Genomic DNA, 22,321 nt, shown 5'->3' with positions numbered 1-22,321 from the left:
CTTTCTATCACATATTTATTATGCCAACAATTTTAGTAAAATGAATTTAATGTCTTTTGAGAGTCAACTACAGTAGAATATCAGTATGACTTTTCCCCACTAGAATCACTAGAGAATTGAAAATACATGGAAATTAATGATACATCTTGGTTGCTACAGAATGAGTCAGATGCTGGTATAAATACGACCTAATCTCTAAAGTACTATTACATTTTCTATGTTCTCTTAGCTTTCTCATATTTCTGTGTCCTTGTTGAAGAATTAAATAAAGTTAGGAAAGCATTTACACCAAAGAACCCATCTGGACTGTTGGAAATGAAAGATTTAGAGAAGCTTTCTCTAGAAATTTATTTTATTTTTTTAAAAATCAATATAACAATACAAGAAACTACTGCCTTAGGAAGTGAGTTTTTGAAACTTTTATCATCTCTCACATTATTTTCCCTTTTCAAATTTATTAGTGGAGGGAAGCTCATGATTTGTATTTCACCTGTGAGGACTATTATGAAGCACTTGAAAATTTATCAAAACTTTCTCAGGATTTTAGAAAAATATTGCTTCTATTTTCATTAATTCTAGAAAGAATCAACTGTAATGTAATGTAATTTAAAATTTGGGAAGCAAGTATCCTTCCACAATAAAGAATCTGCCTGTAATGTGGGAGATCCAGGTTCTATCCCTGAGTCAGGAAGATCCCCTGGAGAAGGGAATGGCAGGCCACTCCAGTATTCTTGCCTGGAGAATCCCATAGATAGAGAAGCCTGACAGTCCATGGGGTCTCAAAGAGTTGGACACGACTAAGCGACTGAATTGAACTGAACTGAGCAACTAACACTTTCACTTTTTTTCATCATTTCAGAGTTATCCTCCTTTTGGTTTCTTTGAATTTATTCCATACTCCTTTCATTCTACAATATTAAAGAAATCCTGTCTCAAGGGTGGAATAAAAAGAGCAAATTAAAGATTTGCTCGATATCAGTACTACAGATTAATTATATTTCTTTTAAAGAACTTACGCATAGAAGTGAAGCACACAGACTTTTTTTTTTTTTTAATCATATCTATTCTTCAATGTTGCCAAAGTAAAAAGCTTGGCATTCTATGTTCTCATTTTGACTGGAACAAACTGCTCCTATCCCCAAGTCTAACCGCTGTTCACTTGCCTGTTGGTTTGTCCCTTCTGTTCTGCACACAGTGAATACAAGCACCAAGCATTTTTTATACAAATGGACAGCTGTCAGTTTTTCCAAGCACAATAGTAAGAACAATCAGTTTTCTCTCCACGAGAAAAATGATAGCTCGTCCTTAAGCATCTTCCCATGATTCCATTTTGGTCTCCTGCATAGAAAGACTGTATGATTTTAATCATCCAATCATCAATTTAAATTAATGGATCTTCTCCTCCTTGTTCCAGTATTTTCTAGTACAGAGAAAAAGTATGCTACATTCTCAGATAAGGTCTAATTTTCAGATAAATCATAGAAGTTCATTAAATACATACATAAAATATAAAAATTTGGTTTGTAGAAAGTAGTTGAGGAAGCCTATTCTTCAGGGGATTAATTGGATCATTAAGAAAACTCAACATACCATTACAATGGGAATTTATATTGCACTAGATATTCTAGAATATAGTATAATAGGTATGGACATCTTGAAATTTATTTGTAAAGTTTCATTCACTGAAATTCTATCAGGACTCTAGATAAGTGAAAGTGAAAGTCGCTCAGTCATGTCCAAATCTTTGTGATCCCATGTACTATACAGTCCATAGAATTCTCTAGGCCAGAATACTGGAATGGGTAGCCTTTCTCTTCTCCCAACCCAGGGATCAAACCCAGGTCTCCCACTTTGCAGGCAGATTCTTTACCAGTTGAGCCACAAATAAGTGTAGCAAATTTAGAAAAATAAAAAGAAATTCAGGGCTCTAAGTAAAATTTGAATAACAGATGAACAACAAATACTTTTTTTAGTACAAACAGTTCCATTCAATATTTGGTAAAGACTTGTATTAAAATATTTTTTACTATAAATTCAAATCAAATTGAACATCTTATATTTTTTTCTGGTAACCCTACTCTACATTAGCATAAGTACTTGGGAAAACATGGAGTAACCCCTACAATAGCATCCTCTATCAGTTCATTTTAATTAAGTCACTCAGTTTGTGTCCAACTCTTTACCCCATTAACCCCAGCATGCCAGGCCTCCCTGTCCATCACCAACTCCTGGAGTTCACCCAAACCCATGTCCATTGAGTCGGTGATGCCATCCAAACATCTCATCTTCTGTCTTCCCCTTCTCCTCCTTCCCTCAATCCTTCCCAGCATCAGGGTCTTTTCCAATGAGTCAGCTCTTCACATTAGGTAGCCAAAGTATTGGAGTTTCAGCTTCAACATCAGTCCTACCAATGAATACCCAAGACTGATCTCCTTTAGGATGGACTGGTTGGATTTCCTTGCAGTCCAAGGGACTCTCAAGAGTCTTCTTCAACATCACAGTTCAAAAGCATCAATTCTTTTGTGCTCAGTGTTCTTTATAGTTCAAATCTCACATGGATACATGACTACTGGGAAAACCAGAGCCTTGACTAGATGAACCTTTGTTGACAAAGTAATGTCTCTGCTTTTCAATATGCTATCTGCTGCTGCTGCTGCTGCTAAGTCACTTCAGTTGTGTCTAACTCTCTGTGACCCCATAGATGGCAGCCCACCAGGCTCCCCCATCCCTGGGATTCTCCAGGCAAGAACACTGGAGTGGGTTGCCATTTCCTTCTCCAATGCATGAAAGTGAAAAGTGAAAGTGAGGTTGCTCAGTCATGTCCGATGGGATTTTCCAGGCAAGAGTACTGGAGTGGGGTGCCATTGCCTTCTCCGAATATGCTGTCTAGGTTGGTCATAACATTCCTTCCAAGGAGTAAGCGTGTTTTAATTTCATGACTGCAATCACCATCTGCAGTGATTTTAGAGCCCAGAAAAATAAAGTCCGCCACTGTTTTCACTCTTTACCCATCTATTTGCCATGAAGTGATGGGACCGGATGCCATGATCTTAGTTTTCTGAATATTAAACTTTAAGCCAACTTTTTCACTCTCTTCTTTCACTTTCATCAAGAGGCTCTTTAATTCTTCTTCACTTTCTGCCATAAGGGTGGTGTCATCTGCATATCTGAGGTTATTGATATTTCTCCCAGCATTCTTGATTCCAGCTTGTGCTTCATCCAGCCCAGCATTTCTCATGATGTACTCTGCATATAAGTTAAATAAGCAGGGTGACAATATACAGCCTTGATGTACTCCTTTTCCTATTTGGAACCAGTCTATTGTTACATGTCCAGTTCTAACTGTTGCTTCCTGACCTGCATACAGGTTTCTCAAGAGGCAGGTCAGATGGTCTGGTATTCTCATCTCTTTCAGAATTTTCCACAGTTTATTGTGATCCTCTATCATTCTCTTAAAATAATTATGCTGACATATAAATTCTGAAAATAGCTTGTGTTTTATTTTTGCCCTGGCTCCCAGGCAGCTCAGAGTAACATTCTGCATTCTGGCACTCCATTATGACCACCCCTTTCTACATCAGTTGCCTGAAATACAGAGCCAAATGTGGGGTCTATTTCAAGCAATGTGTCTTAGAAATTACATATGTACTTTGAACAAAAACTGTAACCTTGTTTTAATTGCTTCCACCTATCTTTATTTTGCCTTTGTTTTAATTTCCTCACTTATTTTTCCCCTGTTCCCAGGACTGAATGATAGAAAAAAAATGAGTGAAGTAAATATTTAACAACTTGTAAACCAAGGCTTTCCTTAATATAGATGTTTCCTGCTTCTCTGTGGCTCAGACAGTAAAGAATCTGCCTACAACGAGGGAGATACAGGTTTGATCCCTGGGTAGGGAAAATCCCCTGGACAAGGCAATGGCACCCCACTCCAGTACTCTTGCCTGAGAAATCCCATGATTGGGGGAGCCTGGTAGGCTACAGTCCATGGGGTCGTGAAGAGTCGGACATGACTGAGCAACTTCACTTTCAATTTTCTCTTTCATGCATTGGAGAAGGAAATGGCAACCCACTCCAGTGTTCTTGCCTGGAGAACCCCAGGGATGGGGGAGCCTGGCGGGCTGTCATCTATGGGGTCACACAGAGTCAGACACGACTGAAGCGACTTAGCAGCAGCAGCAGCAGTATCTCTTTTGGAAAAGGCGATGGCACACCACTCCAGTACTCTTGCCTGGAAAATCCCATGGGCGGAGGAGCCTGGTAGGTAGGCTACAGTCCATGGGGTCTCGAAGAGTTGGACACGACTGAGCGACTTCACTTTCACTTTTCACTTTCATGCATTGGAGAAGGAAATGGCAACCCACTCCAGTGTTCTTTCCTGGAGAATCCCAGGGATAGGGGAGCCTGGTGGGCTGCCATCTATGCTGTTGCACAAAGTTGAACAGGACTGAAGTGACTTAGCAGCAGCAGCAGCAGGACATGACTGTCTAACACTTTCACTTTTCTTTTTTCTGTGGCCATGACTTTCTGTTTGTATTTTATTAACCCAGTTAAAGCACGTTATTTTATTGTATGTTTTTTGAATTCTTTTGGTAAAGAGACTGGTAAAGTATCTAAGTTTGTTAAATGTGGATGCAATGCTCAACACTGTAAGAAATAGGAAAATTGAATGCATCCAGAAGGAAGATATTAAGGAAGGAGTCTAAATACACTTTAAATAATGGGTCTTCAAACTTCCAGGGACAAATTCTTGCTTTAATTTTATTTCAATCCTTTTCTATCTGCTTTGCTCTAGACCTTTAAGATTAAGCAGACATTTTGCATGCCATTAAACTAATGGCAATTTTTCCTCTTATTCATTTAGCATTTCGTAAAACAAATATTTGAATTTCTATTATAGGCAAGTAAGTATGTTGAGGTATAAAAATAAGATTGCAAATGAACAGAAACTGGAGAAACATGTTTCACATGTTTCATGAAAGGACAATGTAGCATATCATTTTAAAATTAATATTGCTACTCTTGTTCCCTGAATAGTACCTTTCAAATATTTTAGTTATCTATTTTTACATTTACCTCTTCATTTCTAAATAATATACTTACACTGCTCCTTCTTGACTTAATCAATTTTGGGAATTACCTATTGATTTCCTATTAGTTTAGATAGGAAATTAGCACACCCCCCCAATCCTTCCAACAAAATTAGATCATAAACTTTGGTTTAGATAGTATATGTTCTTTGCATTTACAATGGCTGTGTAAATATTTCTACTGCTGGTTCAAGTCATAAATGATGATTATACTTCTTTTTGGTGTTGTTGATCATTCTAAGAAAACCAAAGGGGTGATCAAGTTTTGAAAATTCCTGAGGCTTTCAGTGTGAACTTGGCATGATGAACCATCCAACAAGCAGGGAAATTATACCTGCATGATTAGGAAAAGAACAAGTAGACACGGATTCCATGTTTCCATGGAAGAAGGGTACTCAGTTTTGGGTTTACTATCTGGCCTCGTGGGAGAGCTTCTTAGTTCAGAGAAGTTTGGTAATGGTTCTCCACATTTGCACTCAATCTTCTTAGATTTTTAGGAGTTAACAGTTGCTTTTTAAAATTAGCTTCCTATGTGCCTATTTTCATATTTTTCACATTCTCAAGTAAGTGTGTAAATTATAAAAAAAGAATTTCCCAACAATCAACATTTTAGGTACTCCATCAATTACATTTCTTTTCCTCAGAGTTTCTAGTCTCTTGTTATCAATTGTACTGAAGTGCTTTAGCCCGCTTCCATTTTCAACCTGCCACTTCCATTTGCTGTTCTCAATATCCCTATGTCATGGACCCTGTATCTTCATTTGTTATTGTTTTCCTTCCTCATTTTGATCAAATACCGATTTGCAATGCTTCTTATGAGACGTGTTGAAAGTTAAATATTTGTACTTTTCCCTTGCATGAATGTGCCACTGGTCTGTTTAATTAGTCACACTTATTTAATCACTTGTTAGATTGAGATTTCTAAATTGAAAGTCATTTTAAATGTATTTTTAAAGGTATTACCTATTGTCTTCTTGATGCCAAATTTGCTTCTGTTTAAAACTGTTATGATTTTGACATTGTGTGGAACTCTGTATATAAAAACCTCACTAAATTTAAATGTGAAAAAGTCAGGCATACAATTTTATAGTCAACCGTTTGGAAAAAGAGTGATAATATGAGTGATTAAAGTTAAAGTTGAGAAATAATTTCAGCAGAATTTCATAGATGTGATCAGCGATATTTGATGAAGAAAGAAGGAAATGAATAGTAGGATCACCAGATTATTGGATGTCAAAAAGACAAAGAAGGGAAACTTTTCAAAAGAAAGGTGTGATCAGCAGTGTTACTACACAGATATATCACATATTGTCCCCTCAAGATATTAACAACAATATTGATGGTAATAGGAATAATATCGTGAATTGAGGATCAGTGTAAAGACTCTGAAACATTCCCCAACTGAATTCTGACAGCTAAATTTCTGGCTTCTCTTTAGCAAATCAACAATCCCTGGTCTTCTGTGCTTAGCCACAACTTTGACCTTTATAACTTCAAATGTCTTTGGACTTCCAATGTTGTTTGGCATGTACTTTATACATCCTAATGTGCGTTCACATACAGCAAGGATCACAGACTTCCTGTGATCTTAAAGCAGTCCTATAAGTGAGGATAGGGAATGAGAATTGTCTTTCTTATATTCTTCTGTCTTTCCTTTCTTAATAATTTTGTAGATGACAGTGAGTCAAAATGTTCCAAAACAGAGCCAGATTTAGAACCCAGGAGTCTCACCCAGGTTTGCACTATATGATATGAAGTATCTGAAACACAGCAGATTAATGTTCCTTTGAGGCAACTGCATCAATGTCTCTATAGCAGTCTAAATATGTGTCTCATATCTCTCAAAATATTGCTCATGATTTCATGGGATGAGGAAGAATTTTGTAATGGATTATAAACTGATGTGAACTTTAAAGCCCCACCTTCTGATTTTATAGTCAGATGATGAAGATTGACAGACGGCTTAATTGAAAGTCACAATTTGTCTCAAGCTGCCCATTTTTCAGCTGCTGTTGTTTCTTCTTTCCAGTTATAAATTATTGCTTTAGCCTTATCATTATTAGTTAAGTTTACTATGGTTTTGGTTAACCTTAAGGAATGCATAACACAGTGATGCATACTTCTTGTATCAGAGTATTTTTGCCTGTGATTTTTCAATAACTAATTTTAATATAGGTATACATTGTGGTTCAAATGTGAATCATACACAGGGTTGTTGCAAAAGCAAATGGACATGCAAAACATTTTGCCATGTGTATTCTTTGTAAATAACAGTGACCAATAGTTTTTATCACTAAGATGCATTCTACCATATTCTTTTAATATCTTTTAGATGAGGCCAAACACGAATCAAATGTTTCATTTTTCATAGCCCACAGAACTGATAGGACCCTCAGTAGGCCTTGGCTTTTACTCATTTCACAGATGCAGATATACTTTGGGAAATAATGTCATACAACACTGAGCTGTTACAGAACTCTACGTGAAAGACTATCGAGCTTTTTTAGTTGGATTAAGCCAGTTGTGTTGAAAATAATAAAGATTTAATAAATGGGCATTGGTCTTCCTATGAAACTCATTCAGATACGATTTCTTTGTCTAGGGCTTTGATCTGCTAGTGTTAATGTGAGTTCGCAAGATAAGCACATGAGCGTAGCAGGCAGGGGAGTGGAGTCAGTTTCTCTGGGCAGCTCGTTTGATTGATATATTTCAATGCTCATTACATCCAAATGTAAGACGTCAACCACCAGTCTCCACATATGCTCTACCTGTCAAATCCTTCTCTGGCTCAAAGTAGGTAACTCCATTTGTTTATAGGATCAACTCACCAATTTTAATTTATTAGATTCTTACCAAATTTGGCTTACTGGAAAATGGCAAGCTGAGCCTTTATATTAATACAATATTCAGAATATGAGGAAATAAGAGTAAAGAAACAATAATTCCTCTGTCTAGTCCAAAAGAATCTCAGGATACCAATGTCCTTCGCTCAGATCCTTTTATTGTATTTAACATCTTATTCTCCTCACTCTATCTCTACTTCCAAAATAAAAATAAAGCATAGTTACCATCTAGTTTTAATATAGTCTTACTCCATAGCCTGACATTTTATGTCATAAGCATTTATGAAAGAGTGAGAGTTTTTCATTTTTCTGTAACTAGGTATTCGGCCTATCTATTCTAGTAGCCAGACTGCGGGCTAGATGTTTCTGCCATTACCAGCTGTCCCATCAGATTTAGGAGGTGGAAGTGTCACATGGCCTTAAACGGTATATCCTCCAAAGAGTATTCACCATCACTGATCATCCCCACGACACAAATTTCTAGATCAGAGAGTTTAGCCCATAGATAAATTACAGATCTTATATGTGTCAGCTTACACACTGAGCAAATAAGGAACTCATTCATTTTCTCAGAAGTAATAGCTACCAGATATCTCCGTAACTTTTGGGTCTGACTGAAATAGACCTTTGCATTTAATATTTTTTGGTTTTGTTTTAATGTATCAGGATCATTGGAGCTCAAGGATCACAGGACCTCACTCCTCTGTTTAGCTCAGAGATAGGTGACAGGTACATTCACCTCCAAACTCTTTGACTTCCTAAGAAAGTCCAACTCTTACACATAATAAAAGTGATCATTGAATAAATAAATGAACTGTATAATTGTGGGGTTATTCCTTCTGATCATTTTCCTGGCTTCATTTGAACACATCCTACATCTTATTTTGAAATAATTAGTAGGACTGTGTTCAATGTCTGTGATAACAGATTGTTATTAGTATCGATGTTTCATCACATAGAAGTTTCTACTAAGGATATTTATTATAAACTGTCATTCAGTTTTCAGACTAAAATAACTCACTTACTTGCTTTTATTGATTAAATGAAGTATAGGTAGAACGTTTCAGAATCAGTAAAGCCTTATATTTTGTGAACGTTTTCATAGTTTATAAAGCATTTTTATGTGAATTAATTCATCAGATTTATGCTAACATATTTCACATCTTTAGAGGATATGAAATCCCTTTTAACAGGGAAGTTGAAAATAGAGTGTGAAGTTGAATTTAGAGACTCGGGAGGAAAAAGGTGGCAGGAGATTTCTAGAATAAACATAGAGTCAGCTACAAATGGAGGCCAGACAGAGTAGGAAGAACCAAATCCAAGCGATAATTGACATGGGCACCGGGATCCCCGGCATGCTCTGATGCACACTGACCCTGCTCAGAGAAGAGGCAGTGCTGACTCTCCCACTCACTAACCACGTGCCCCGGGGAATTGCTGGTTTAAACAGTTGAGGCCTCAGTTTCCTCATCTGCAAAATGTTGTGATGATAACTGTTATATTTATCTCATAGAATTGCTGTCATTGTGCTTGTGGGTGGAGGGAGTAATTCAAAAATATATTTTAACCGCAGCACCAACATTTCTCTTATGAAGAGACTGACCTGGATGTAGAGAAATGTCCTTAGTAAACTGCTTTCACAGCAGCTGATGGAGTTCCCGGGGAATGATCTGGAATCAGATGGCCAAAGAGAGAGCTATGTGGCTTTGAAAATGACTTTAGCAGGTACTGGGGGTAAAGAATAGAGCTAAGAAAGAGGTGCAGAGGTTAGAGAGAAAAGAGAGGATGAGGACCACAGCAGTGACTGAACCTGGAGAGAGAGACAGCCTCTGAGATACTCCTCGTGGGGAAACAGCAAAAGATTTGTAAAATATGATGCAAAATATTAGACTTTAAAGTGTTTATGGTCCAGTGATTTAAAACGCATGTACTGTCCTGATTGTGGGAGCCTGATACATACATTTCTGCTTATAGAGGTATTGTGTTGGGGATATAAAAGGGTCAGAAGAATATTCAATATGGGTTTATACATGGAAACACTGGGATACTATATTAGAAAAATAGTTTGGGCCAGACATTAATTTGGGAGATAAAATTCCCTGCATGAACTCTATAGCTAATTATCAAAGATATTATGTTACCTACTGGAAATGGGAAGAGTTTTGAGGTTAATTTTGATCTTCAGTGTCAAGGTAACCTCAGTAATGCCTTGGTTAGATGATATAAATAACTTTTTTCACCACCTGTGCCATATAACGTGATAGTGATGATCATTACACCATAATTAAAAGTTGATTTCTCTGTATCCAAAGCAACTTTGTAGAAAATTAGAATTATGTCCATTCTGAAAAGTCAGGTCCCAAAACTAACATGTGATGCAACACCTCTGTAATACAAGTATTATTTCCTGTGCTTTATAAAGCAAAATGATTCTCTTGGATTACAAATCTCAAGAAGCAGAACCAGAGATAAAACTAAGGTTTTTTGATTCTTGGATATCAGGTACATCTTCAGAAATATTTTATGTGTGTGTGTATGTGTGTGATAAGTTGCTTCATCGTGTCCAACTCTGCAATCCTATGGACTGTAGCCCTCCAGGCTCCTCTGTCCATGGGATTCTCCAGGCAAGAATACTGGAGTGGGTTGCCATGCCTTCCTCCAGGGGGTCTTCCTGATTAAGGGATTGAACCCACATCTCCTACATTGGCAGGTGGGTTTTTTACCTTCTGAGCCACGAGGGAAGCCCAGAAATATTTTATAATAAATAGGAAATGCATATTCATTTCTAGATGTTAAGAGTCATAGTAGTAATAGTAAGTATAGGCATCAAAATATTTAACTGATAATGAAGGCAAGTATGCGGTAATTTAGGCTACCCAGGTGGCACTAGTTGTAAAGGACCCACCTGCCAAGGCAGGAGATACAAGAGACATGGGTTCGATCACAGGGTTGGGAATATCTCTGGGAGGAAGGCATGGCAATCCTTTCTAGCGTTCTTGCCTGGAGAATCCCATGGACAGAGGAGCTTGTTGGGCCACAGTCCATGGGGTCGCAAAGAGTTGGACACAACTGAAGAGTCACTGGAAAAGACTCTGATGCTGGGAGGGGTTGGGGGCAGGAGGAGAAGGGGACGACAGAGGATGAGATGGCTGGATGGAATCACCGACTCGACGGACGTGAGTTTGGGTGGACTCCGGGAGTTGGTGATGGACAGCGAAGCCTGGCGTGCTGCAATTCACGGGGTCGCAAAGAGTTGGACACAACTGAGCGACTGAACTGAACTGAACTGAAGCGACTTTGCATGCATGCAGTTTGTTTGTGCCTGTATGGAGATATAAAATAGATCTGATATTTCAGAATCAGGGAGTAGCTTTCACAGTACTAGTTAACCACAGGTCAGTTACAATGATGAAGTTAGGTGGTAGCCATGATCCAGACAATGATGTTTATATTGGTGATTGCTTCTGAGAGTATGTACTTTTATGACCCCCCGTCTTAAGGAAAAAAGAGTTCGCTTTGGTTTTCAATGGACTTCTTAAAAAAAAAAAAAAGTTTCTGCAAATTGGTTGAAGTTGCCTTTTTAAAGTGAATGAAATCCAGGTTATTTAAGGGTTATCCAGTCATGAAGTTGTATCTCTTTTTTTATTGAAGCGATATCTAAGAAAATGGGGCCTCCTAGGTGGCATAGTGGTAAAAATCCACCTGCAATGCAGGGGATGCAGGAGTTTGCAGATCAATCCCCGGGTCAGGAAGAGCCTGTGGAGGAGGAAATGACAACCCACTCCAGTATTCTTGCCTGGAAAATTCCACAGACAGAGGAGCCTGACAGGCTACAGTCTGTGGGGTCACAAAGAGTCGGACACGACTGAGCACACACGCACAAATGCCTGATCTAAGAGAACAATGGACAGATTTTGAGTTACACATTTTGTGAAAAATGGAAAACATCAAATTCAGTTTAATTTTTTTATTTTCAGAACAACTAGCTAAAAAAACTATTGTTTGGAGACAAATGAAAGCAAAGCTCTCTTAGAGAGCAGCATGGAATGCTACTCAGGAGGCTTTTATTTATGCAGTTTTATGACATAAAATTGCTTCTCACTTCAGCCATCAAAATATTGGATAACTCAGCAGGTAAAGAATCCGCCTGCAATGTAGGAGACTCAAGAGATGTGGATTTGATCCTTGGGTTGGGAAGCTCCTGGAGAAGGAAATGGCAACCCACTGCAATATTCTTGCCTGAAAAATCCCATGAAGAGAGGCTCCTGGCAGGCTATAGTGGACAGGGTCACACAAGAGTTGGACACCACTGAGCGAATAAGCACATACACATCATTGTATTTGTCTAAGTTTATTTGGTTGTACTTGTAGAATTCATGAATTTGATCTTTCTCCCAAACATGAGTTAGGACATGTCTCTTAATTCCTTGTCTCAGCTCAAAAATGCAATGATACTCTCAATTTTGTATGTTTATTTTGTGTTTTGTCTTTGTTTTGCTTTCAAGACTGCTGTAGGAGTTAAAGTGCATGAAAAGGTAGACATTAGTGTAAAACTAAGAAATATTAATTGTGCAGATATCATACGAACGGTAAGGACTTCCCTGGTGGCTCAGACGGTAAAGCGTCTGCCTACAATGCGGGAGACCTGGGTTTGATTCTTGAGTCCCAAAGATCCCCTGGAAAAGGAAATGGCAACCCACTCCAGTACTGTTGCCTGGAAAATCCCATAGATGGAGGAGCCTGGTAGGCTACAGCCGGGATCACAAAGAGTCGGACATGTCTGAGCGACTTCTCTTTCTTTCTTTCATATTAATGGTATACGCATGCAGCATTTGTAAGCAGCACTCCAGATGCACAAAAGCAGATCACTTGACTCCTTACCTTTGCAATGTTAGCAAGCCAGAGGACAAAATCCTTTACAAGACACCAGTTCTGATCTTTAAATGGAGAACCACTTTTGTGGCCTCAACACAGAATGACTGAAGTTTTTGGTTTCTGCTGGGAAGGATGAAAGGTTTATGCTGGTTTCTTGATTTAGTCAACAAACAGACCCATTTCTTTGAATTCAAAACACTCAAATACAAGCAATTGCACACCCTTTCTGAAATAACCCGAATCACTTCTGTATGGAGAAAGAAGTATACAGACTTTTTTTTTTTTTTAACAATGATTAAGCGGATTAAGCGGAAGAGGGAAGCTCTTTTTGAGGAATAGTAGGTCAGATGCTTAATTTTGATACTTTCTGTAAAAAGCTATGTTCACATTATAATTGTTTCCACACACTCTGATAAGAGTGGGATTCCAGCGTGTATAAATGAGGGACTGATGTAGACTAATTTCTCTGCAGGTGTTTGTGGCTTTGGCTAAATTCCCAGTGGGACATGCTTTAGCTGATTACACACACATATATATATATATTTTGCATTTAAAGGAAACATGGAGCCCTGTGCTTCCTGTTTTGTTGTATTGTAGTACTCTGAACAGCTATAACACATCTACCTAGAGATGACTGCTTTCAATGCATGCACGTTAATACCTGTAATCACTGGCATTAGGAGACTTTTTAGCCTAAGACACAATTATTGTGGTTGATTTTCAATGAAAATCAGGAAAAATATTTTACATGCACTGTAGATTTTCTCAGAGTTGAGAATAGAGCTAGTTCATAAGTTCCAAAGCCTAATGGAACAAAGAAATAAAGGAGAATATAATTTTAGATACTACCCCCAAATAATCACCAATGTAAATGCAACAATTATAAAACCTCACCTCTCTGGACCCCTTGGATACAAAATGAGGAGGAGTCAAATTTCTGGCTAGAGTTTCCTACTTGGTAGATTAAAAAAAAAATACACATCTTGAGATTTTCTAAAATATATTATGTACTAGTCTTTTTTTTTCAAACTAAATGTGCTGGAAATAATTCAAAATTACACAGACAATTTATATTTATTAACACCGTAGTCTGCTGTAATACAATGGTGCCCTCAAGGCCATTAAGGCTTATATGCTATTTCATTCTTTTGCTCAGTCATTCAAAAACTATACATTAATTCAACACACTGCCCTTGGCACTGAAGACATCATGGTGAACCAGGTAACATCATTTCAGACCTCATGATCATACAGTGCAGTAGGGGATTGGATATTAATCACATACATTTAGTAACTACATTTATTTGATAATCACAGATACAATTAACACAAAAGAAATAAAACGGTGTGGTTTCTCTGCTTTTGAAATAGTTTGTTAATTGTATTTTTCTGCTTCTTCCTCTCTCATATATAGTATTGCTGTTCCTTTATTTTTACCTCTGACTTTTAAGATTAATTTTTCTATACTTTGACATTGAATGTTAGACAAAAATACTGGGCAGTTTTTCGTATGCAATACCAGGAAAACACACATTAGATCATGTAATTCTCCTCCTGAACGCCACTCAGGTGTTTACCCTCAGTGGATATTCAAAATTCTTAGTGAAGCTTCATGATGTGGCCCTGCATGAGGTGGGCCCAGCATCTTTTTCCACATTCAGTTATTAAATATTCTTACATGCTGTGCTTCCACTTCACTGGCTTTCTTTTGCCCACTGGTGTGCTTTGCTCTCTCATCACTTAGTGACCTTTGGATGTGATCTTCCTTTGCTGACATTCTCCACTGCTCCACCACCATGCCCTCTCCTCACCTGAGAAGTCCCCTCTTCTCTTCCTGATTTCCTGCTTCCTCTCTCCTTCTTATACTTCGGATCACGAGCCTAACGTCATTTTCCTTAAGACCTTTTGACTCCCCGCTGCTGCTCCTGTCCAGTTAGTTGGTCTGCCCGTGTGTTCCCTTGAGCCCTATTACTGAGCCTCTGGTGGTCTTTTAACCTTTCCAGTGCTGTTTGCACTCTCAGATTGAAAGCTGCACGTGGAGAATAGTCCTGTTCAAAGACCTGTCCTCACCCCTTGCTTTCGCTTCGCACATCATGACACTCAGTAATCACTTGTAGAATGGAAGTACCAGAAAATCTAGGATTAAACTGTCTTATTTATAATTAAGTCCCCTCTATCAGACAGAGAGTGAGTATTCAATTCATGTATTTTTAATTGTTCAGTTGCGGAGTCATATCTGACTCTTTGTGACCACATGAACTGCCACATGCCAGGCTTCCCTGTCCTTTGCTATCTCTTGGAGTTTTCGCAGGCTCATGTCCATTGAGTCGGTGATGCTACCCAACCATCCCATCCTCCATTGCCCCCTTCTTTAATATTTACATTTATTTATTTGTTTGGCTGCGCCAGGTTTTAGCCGCAGCACGTGGGGTCTTTGGTTTTTGTTGCAGCATGTGAACTCTTGGATGCATCGTGTCAGGTCTAGTTCCCTGACCAGGGATAGAACCCAGGCCCTCTGTCTTGAGAGAGTGGGGCCTTAGCCGCTGGACCCCCAGGGAAGTCCCTCAATTCATATTTGTTGAATGTATGAATATGCAAGTGTGTTGGGAGTAAGGGTCTTGGGGAATTCTCTTGGAATAATTTATAGGAACTCTGAAGGCTGTCCTCTCATTCATCACTCACTCCTGACTGTTATATTATATATTAGAGAGGAAAAAGACTGAAGGAAAGTAAATATGTTTGTTCAGTTCAGTCGCTCAGTTGTGTCCGACTCTTTGCGACCCCATGGACTGCAGCACACCAGCCTTCCCTGTCCATCACCAACTCCTGGGGTCTACCCAAACTCACGTCCATTGAGTCGGTGATGCCATGCAACCATCTCATCCTCTCTCGTCCCCTTCTCCTCCTGCCCTCAATCTTTCCCAGCATCAGGGTCTTTTCAATAAGTCAGCTCTTCACATCAGGTGGCCAAAGTACTGGCCATAGACTGGTGGCTTATAAACAACAAACATTTCTGAGACTCCCCTGGTGATCCAGTGGGTAAGACTCCATGCTCTCAGTGCAGGGGTCGAGGTTCAACCCCTGGTTCCCGGTGGGAACTGAATCCCACATGCCACAGCTAAGAGTTTACACGCCACATGCCATGAAGATTCTGTGTCTCAACTAAGACCCAGCTGTTCTTGCTCAGTCACTCAGTCATGTCTGACTCCTTGCAACCCCATGGACCGCAGCATGCCAGGCTTCCCTGTCCTTTACCATCTCCCAGTGCAGTCAAATAAACAGATGAAAATACATATTAAGAAAAAGAAAACATTTCTCTCAATTTTGGGGTCTAGGCAGTTCAAGGGCAAGGTGCCAGCATGTTTAGTGTCTGAGGAGGGGCCACGTCTTAGTTCATAGATGATTGTTTTCCTCCTATAACCTCACACGACAGAAGTGCTAAGTAGCACTCTCTGAGGTCTCCTTTTAGATGGGCACTGATTTCACTCAGGAGGGTTCTGTTCTTGAGAACTGATCATGTTCCAAAGGCCCCCACTTTGAAATGCCATGATATTAGGGGTTAGGATTGGACCATCAAGAAGGCTGAGTGCCAAAGAATTGATGCTTTCCAATTGTGGAGCTAGACAAGATTCTTGAGAGCCCCTGGGCTAGCAGGAAGATCAAACCAGTCAATCCTAAAGGAAATCAAGCCTGAATTTTCATTAGAAGGACTGATGCTGAGGCTGAAGCTCCAATACTTTAACCATTTGGTGTGAAGAAATGACTTATTGGAAAAAACCTTGATGCTGGGAAAGATTGAAGGCAAAAGGAGAAAGGGGCAGCAGAGGATGAGATGGTTAGACAGCATCACTGACCCAGTGGACATGAATTTGAGCAAACTCTGGGAGATAGTGAAGGACAGGGAAGCCTGGCATGCTGTGGTCCATGGGGTCGCAAAGAGTTGGACACGACTTAGTGACTGAACAACAACAAGGGGTTAGGATTTAAGATGTGAATTTTGAGTGAAGACAAACACGGGCTATAGCAGTGGGCATCTGAGAGGTCATGATGAAGAGGGCTTCATCATGGTCGATGGTGTTATCCCAAACTATTCCAATAAAGAAGGGCACTGGGTTAAGAGTTGGCAAAGCTACTCCAGTCCCATGTATATATGCCATATTAACATCATAAAATTTTTTCTATAGTTTCTTCAAGCATAGCATTTTGATATTTATATTTTCTTGTTTAACACGTAGGCTATTTATAAATTTAAATTGAGACTTTTTAAAATGCCAAAGTATGCTAAAATTTTTAAGTATTATCATCAGTTTCAGAGACACAACAGGACAGATGGACTTGGGTCCTGCCAACCATCTCCTGTATGCATGGCATAGGTCTCAAAGGGAACAAAGCCAGAAAAATCCTGATTGATACACACACATGTGTCATCATTATTTGGGCACGCATGCTCCACTAGTGCAGAATGAAAACTTGGTAAGCAAGAAGGAGCATGCACTCTTTTTTTTAAAACACTTCTGATTTTGAAAAAAAAAGAAAATGACAAAGAATTGTATATGGAGCCCTGTGTACGCTTCACTCATCCATCCTGATGTTAATGACAGGGGTAACTGTAGTGCAATGTGAAAAACCAGGAAATTAACCATGGTACAATCCTCAGAGTTAACTGATTTAATCAGTTCTACGTGTAATCACACGTGTGCGTGTAAATCCCTCTTCTGTGTTGTCATATGTGCAGCTTTGTGCAAGCACCCCGTAATCAAGACACTTAACCATCATCTCAAGTCTTCCTTGTTCTGTACCTTCATCACTGCATAGACCCACCCCCACCAATCCCTAGCATCATAATATCTTAGCATAATTCTATAATTAATTTTTTCAGGAATGCTAAGTAAATGGAACCTTGCAGTGTGTATCCTTGAGATTAGCTTTTTTTGCTCAGCACAATTTCCTTGAGGTTTATCCATGTTGCACGAACTAATTGTTCATTCCTTGGTATCACTGAGTATTTTTCTATGGTTTGGTTATACCCCAGTCTAACCATTCACGCATGCAAGAACAGCGGTATGTAGTTATAATTAGGGCAACTAGGAAATGATGCGTATTGAAATGATCTCACGTGATGGGAATAACAAGACACATCGTCAAATGAAACCTCATCGAAGGATCTTTTAAGGATCTCCATCATAGTTTTTCTCCTCTGTGTCCATAAGAAAATATAAAACTTAAGCTCTATAAAGCATAATTCAATAAATTTATTTTTTATAATTGTGCACATACAGTGACTTTACAAAGTGTAGACTTAGAAATACTTAAACCTGGTCCATTGTGCATGGTCAGTCTCTCAGTCATGTCTGACTCTTTGTGACCCCCACGGACCATAGCCTACCAGTCTCCTCTGTCCATGGGATTTCCCAGGCAATAATAGTGGAGTAGGTTGGCATTTCCTACTCTCAGGGATCTTCCTGACCCAGAGTTGGAATCTGCTACTCCTGTGTCTCCTGCATTCTCAGGCAGATTTTTACCACTGAGCCACCTGGGAAGCCCTTTCATTATTAATGATCCTGGTGTGTGTGTGTGTTTTCAAAGTAAAGTCCCTGAGGACAGGGTCTGAAAGAAGCTCATCTCCATCCCCAGGGCCTGGAACATTGTCTGACGTCTAGATCACATCTAATAAATGCTTAAATAAAATAAAATTCCAAAGTCAAGTGCTCCTGACAGAAGCTATTCTCCTGTCTCCATTGGGCAGATAGGCAGGTGCTCTGATCTCAGCTTTCTACCCAGACAAGTAGAAAACCTGCAAGATGTGTGACTTGATAAATGCCCAGAGTTTCCCCCAGGGCAGGCTGCATTCCCCAATACATTTTCCATACTTTCCCCAAGATCCCCCCACTGTGCTTAAAAAAAAATTCTAAACTGATAAATTAAGAAAATAAATCTGTTTTACTTTTGACACATATAATAAGAACATCAGTTCAGTTCAGTCGCTCAGTAGTGTCCAACTCTATGCAACCCCTTGAATCGCAGCACGCCAGGCCTCCCTGTCCATCACCAACTCCCGGAGTTCACTCAAACTCACGTCCATCGAGACAGTGATGCCATCCAGCCATCTCATCCTCTGTCGTCACCTTCTCCTCCTGCCCCCAACCCCTCCCAGCATCAGGGTCTTTTCCAATGAGTCAACTCCTCGCATCAGGTGAGCAAAGTATTGGAGTTTCAGCTTCAGCATCAGTCCTTCCAAAAAACATCCAGGACTGATTTCCTTTAGAATGGACTGGTTGGATCTCCTTGCAGTCCAAGGGACTCTCAAGAGTCTTCTCCAACACCACAGTTCAAAAGCACCAATTCTTTGGCCCTCAGCTTTCTTCACAGTCCAACTCTCGCATCTGGACATGACCACTGGAAAAACCATAGCCTTGACTAGACGAACCTTTGTTGGCAAAATAATATCTCTGCTTTTGAATATGCTATCTAGGTTGGTCATAACTTTCCTTCTAAGGAATAAGCGTCTTTTAATTTCATGGCTGCAATCACCATCTGCAGTGATTTTGGATCCCAAAAAAATAAAGTCTGACACTGTTTCCACTGTTTCCCCATGTATTTCCCATGAAGTGATGGAACCAGATGCCACGATCTTAGTTTTCTGAATGTTGAGCTTTAAGCCAACTTTTTCACTCTCCTCTTTCACTTTCATCAAGAGGCTTTTTAGTTCCTCTTCACTTTCTGCCATAAGGGTGGTGTCATCTGCATATGATATTTCTCCCGGCAATCTTGATTCCAGCTTGTGCTTCTTCCAGCCCAGCATTTCTCATGATGTACTCTGCATATAAGTTAAATAAGCAGGGTGACAATATACAGCCTTGACGAACTAGTTGCTTTAAATTACCTCACTAGGGGGTATGAATATTTTAAAGACTCAGTCAGCTGCCTTTAAAAAAACATTGCCTTTAAAGAAGTAACTAAATATAGTTGCTTCTCTCACAAAGGCTACTTTAGAGAATTGTATTTCACTGGTATCTTGAAAATAACCAACCCCCTAGTCTAACAAATACTCTTAATCTGTCAGTCTTTCCTGGGCATTATAGGAGTATTAAATATCAATAAAAACTGATATAGCCAAATGGATTTTTTTTTTTTAACATCCAAAGCCCATTTCTCTTCTGGAGCAAAAAAAAAAAAAAAGTTACAGTTCTAGATAAAAGGGCCTCATATGCCATATCCCAATGTTATGCATTTACTGGACCTTGTTGAGTCTTAATTGTGTCATGTGGGACGCTTACTTGTGGCACATGGTGTCTCTAGCTGTGGCACTCAGGCTCAGCAGTTGCTGGGTAAATGCTTCTTTGCTCTGCAGCTCGTGGGATCTTAATTCCCTGACCAGAGATGGAACCCTTGTCCCCTGCATTACAAGGCAGATTCATAGCCATTGGGCCACCAGGGAAGTCCCCATATTCCAATATTTTTGACTCAAGCTATACTGACTGAAAGGTGTGCCACATTTGAGCATCTTATAAATAAGCAAGGAATTCCGGCATTCTTTTGTGGCTGCTGGAGGCTAAAATGAAAATGACCACGGCCCTGAAACAGAAGAGCTTTTTTAAGCAGGTTTTATAAAAGCTTGAAATAGTCTGAGAATGTCAAGTCTGAGGACGTGAAGGGCGAGAAGTGTCACTACTTCTACGAAACATTCTCCGTTTTATCTCATCCAATGTAAGAAATGAAATGACAAGCCAGAGCGTGATAGGTTCACAAGCTTTTGTTTCAGCAGAGAGGAATCTGTTCAGCTAGCAGTGAGAAAACGTGGCTCTTTGGCATGCTAGAAATGCCAGAGCTGAAGACTGGTGCACTGGGCCCCGTGCACTGCCAGCGTCCACAGGTGAGAGCATGGGAGGAGAAGAACGTATGCAGAGTGTTGTAGCAGAAGACACCTTGCTTGTCAGTGGCCTATTTATTCTGTGCCTCAATTTTCTATCACCCAGTAACCCAATAATGACTGCAACACTTCTAAAGCTCCTAGAACACGGATGCTTCGACTTTCCGGCCATACTCGAGACCTTCCTCCATCTAAGCTTGCAAGATATGGAAACAAAATTTTGGAAGCTTTCTTTTCCTCACTTCTGCCATTCCTTTCATGAAGGTTCTCAGCTCTATCCAAGCTGAGCTGTTATTTTTGATATTAACTCCAGTATAACTGCTCAACGATTTTAAGTGTAAATGAATCACATGGGTTCGCACATGCCAGTGATAACATTTTCTCCAAGATAAACAACATAAATATGATTAAAAGATAAAAGTGTTTCGTTTACATTTACTCAGGATGAGATCTGGCCCAGAATGCTTAAAGCTAATCCTGGCCACCGGCCATTTGACAAAGTCACATGAGTTCTTCTCTTCAAACTTAAAACCTCCCTTCATTGGTAAGGACTTTGGAAACGACTTTTTGGAATGAATTTCTGTGAATGATTTGACATGTTTTTGAATAGTGCCTTTGGAAAAGGGGAATTATATGAGTATAGTATATTGCACCTGTTATGAACTGACTCAAAAAATATCACCAAGAACAGCATGTGATATTAAAAAGCAATTTACGGAGCAGAAATTAAACTTGATAGGAGATATTAATATTTGCAATCAGGAAAATGTGAATCAAGCAGATGTATTAAATGGAGTGAATTCATACAGGTCTAGGTCTATCAATAAAACCATCTTGGAATGTATCTCTTCAGATAAAAAGAAATCTTTTTTTAAGCCCCCAAACCAATTAATGTCCCATCATTGTATTTTAGATCTAATATCACCAAGTATTTTTGATAGTAACTTGAGATGGTGTTTATGAATAAGCGGGAATAGTTAACTTTTATTTCAATTGATAGTTGATTGATGTTATTCTATAGGAAATGAATATAATATTAGGATCCTGCCCCAAAATGATGCCACACAGTGCTTTCTACATTGCCCTAAATTAAAAAATGTGATAAAGAAACATTTTAATAAAAGCTTAAAAGGCTTTTATATAATACAGCATTTATCCCCTGCATATATGTAAGTGCAGATTCAGAAGGAAAATGATTACTTGTAGACAGCCTCCCTGTGTCCTGGCTGATCCTACACTCTACACATCCTTCAGGTCACTGCTCTTCTTTCCATCCAGGCTTCCACTGTGTTTAGTCGAGCTTTGAATATTTTCAGAATTACACCAAAAGCTTTCCCCTTCAGGGCTGCCAAATTACTCTTTCTACAATCTGATGTTTCCCTTTGTGTATCACATCCTTTAGTAGCTCCTCCAATATCTCCTCCAATATAATGAATGGACTTTTTACTCTCTGACTTCTGGACCATGCCTATGGTAAACCCAGTAATGTCCCCTCAACAATTTCCATGCTCCCATCTCCAGAACCTGTGAGTGTGTTCTCTTCCATGGGACAAAGGACTTTTCCGGGGTGATTAAGAATCTTGAGATGACAACGTTCTCCTGAATTACCCTGGTGAGTCCAGTATAACCTAAAGCAGTGGGCT

This window comes from Bos indicus, chromosome 10, assembly GCF_029378745.1.
Source record: "Bos indicus isolate NIAB-ARS_2022 breed Sahiwal x Tharparkar chromosome 10, NIAB-ARS_B.indTharparkar_mat_pri_1.0, whole genome shotgun sequence".
Classification (NCBI taxonomy): Eukaryota; Metazoa; Chordata; class Mammalia; order Artiodactyla; family Bovidae; genus Bos; species Bos indicus.
The sequence above is the reverse complement of the archived record's forward strand: the minus strand, read 5'-3'. Positions refer to the sequence as shown.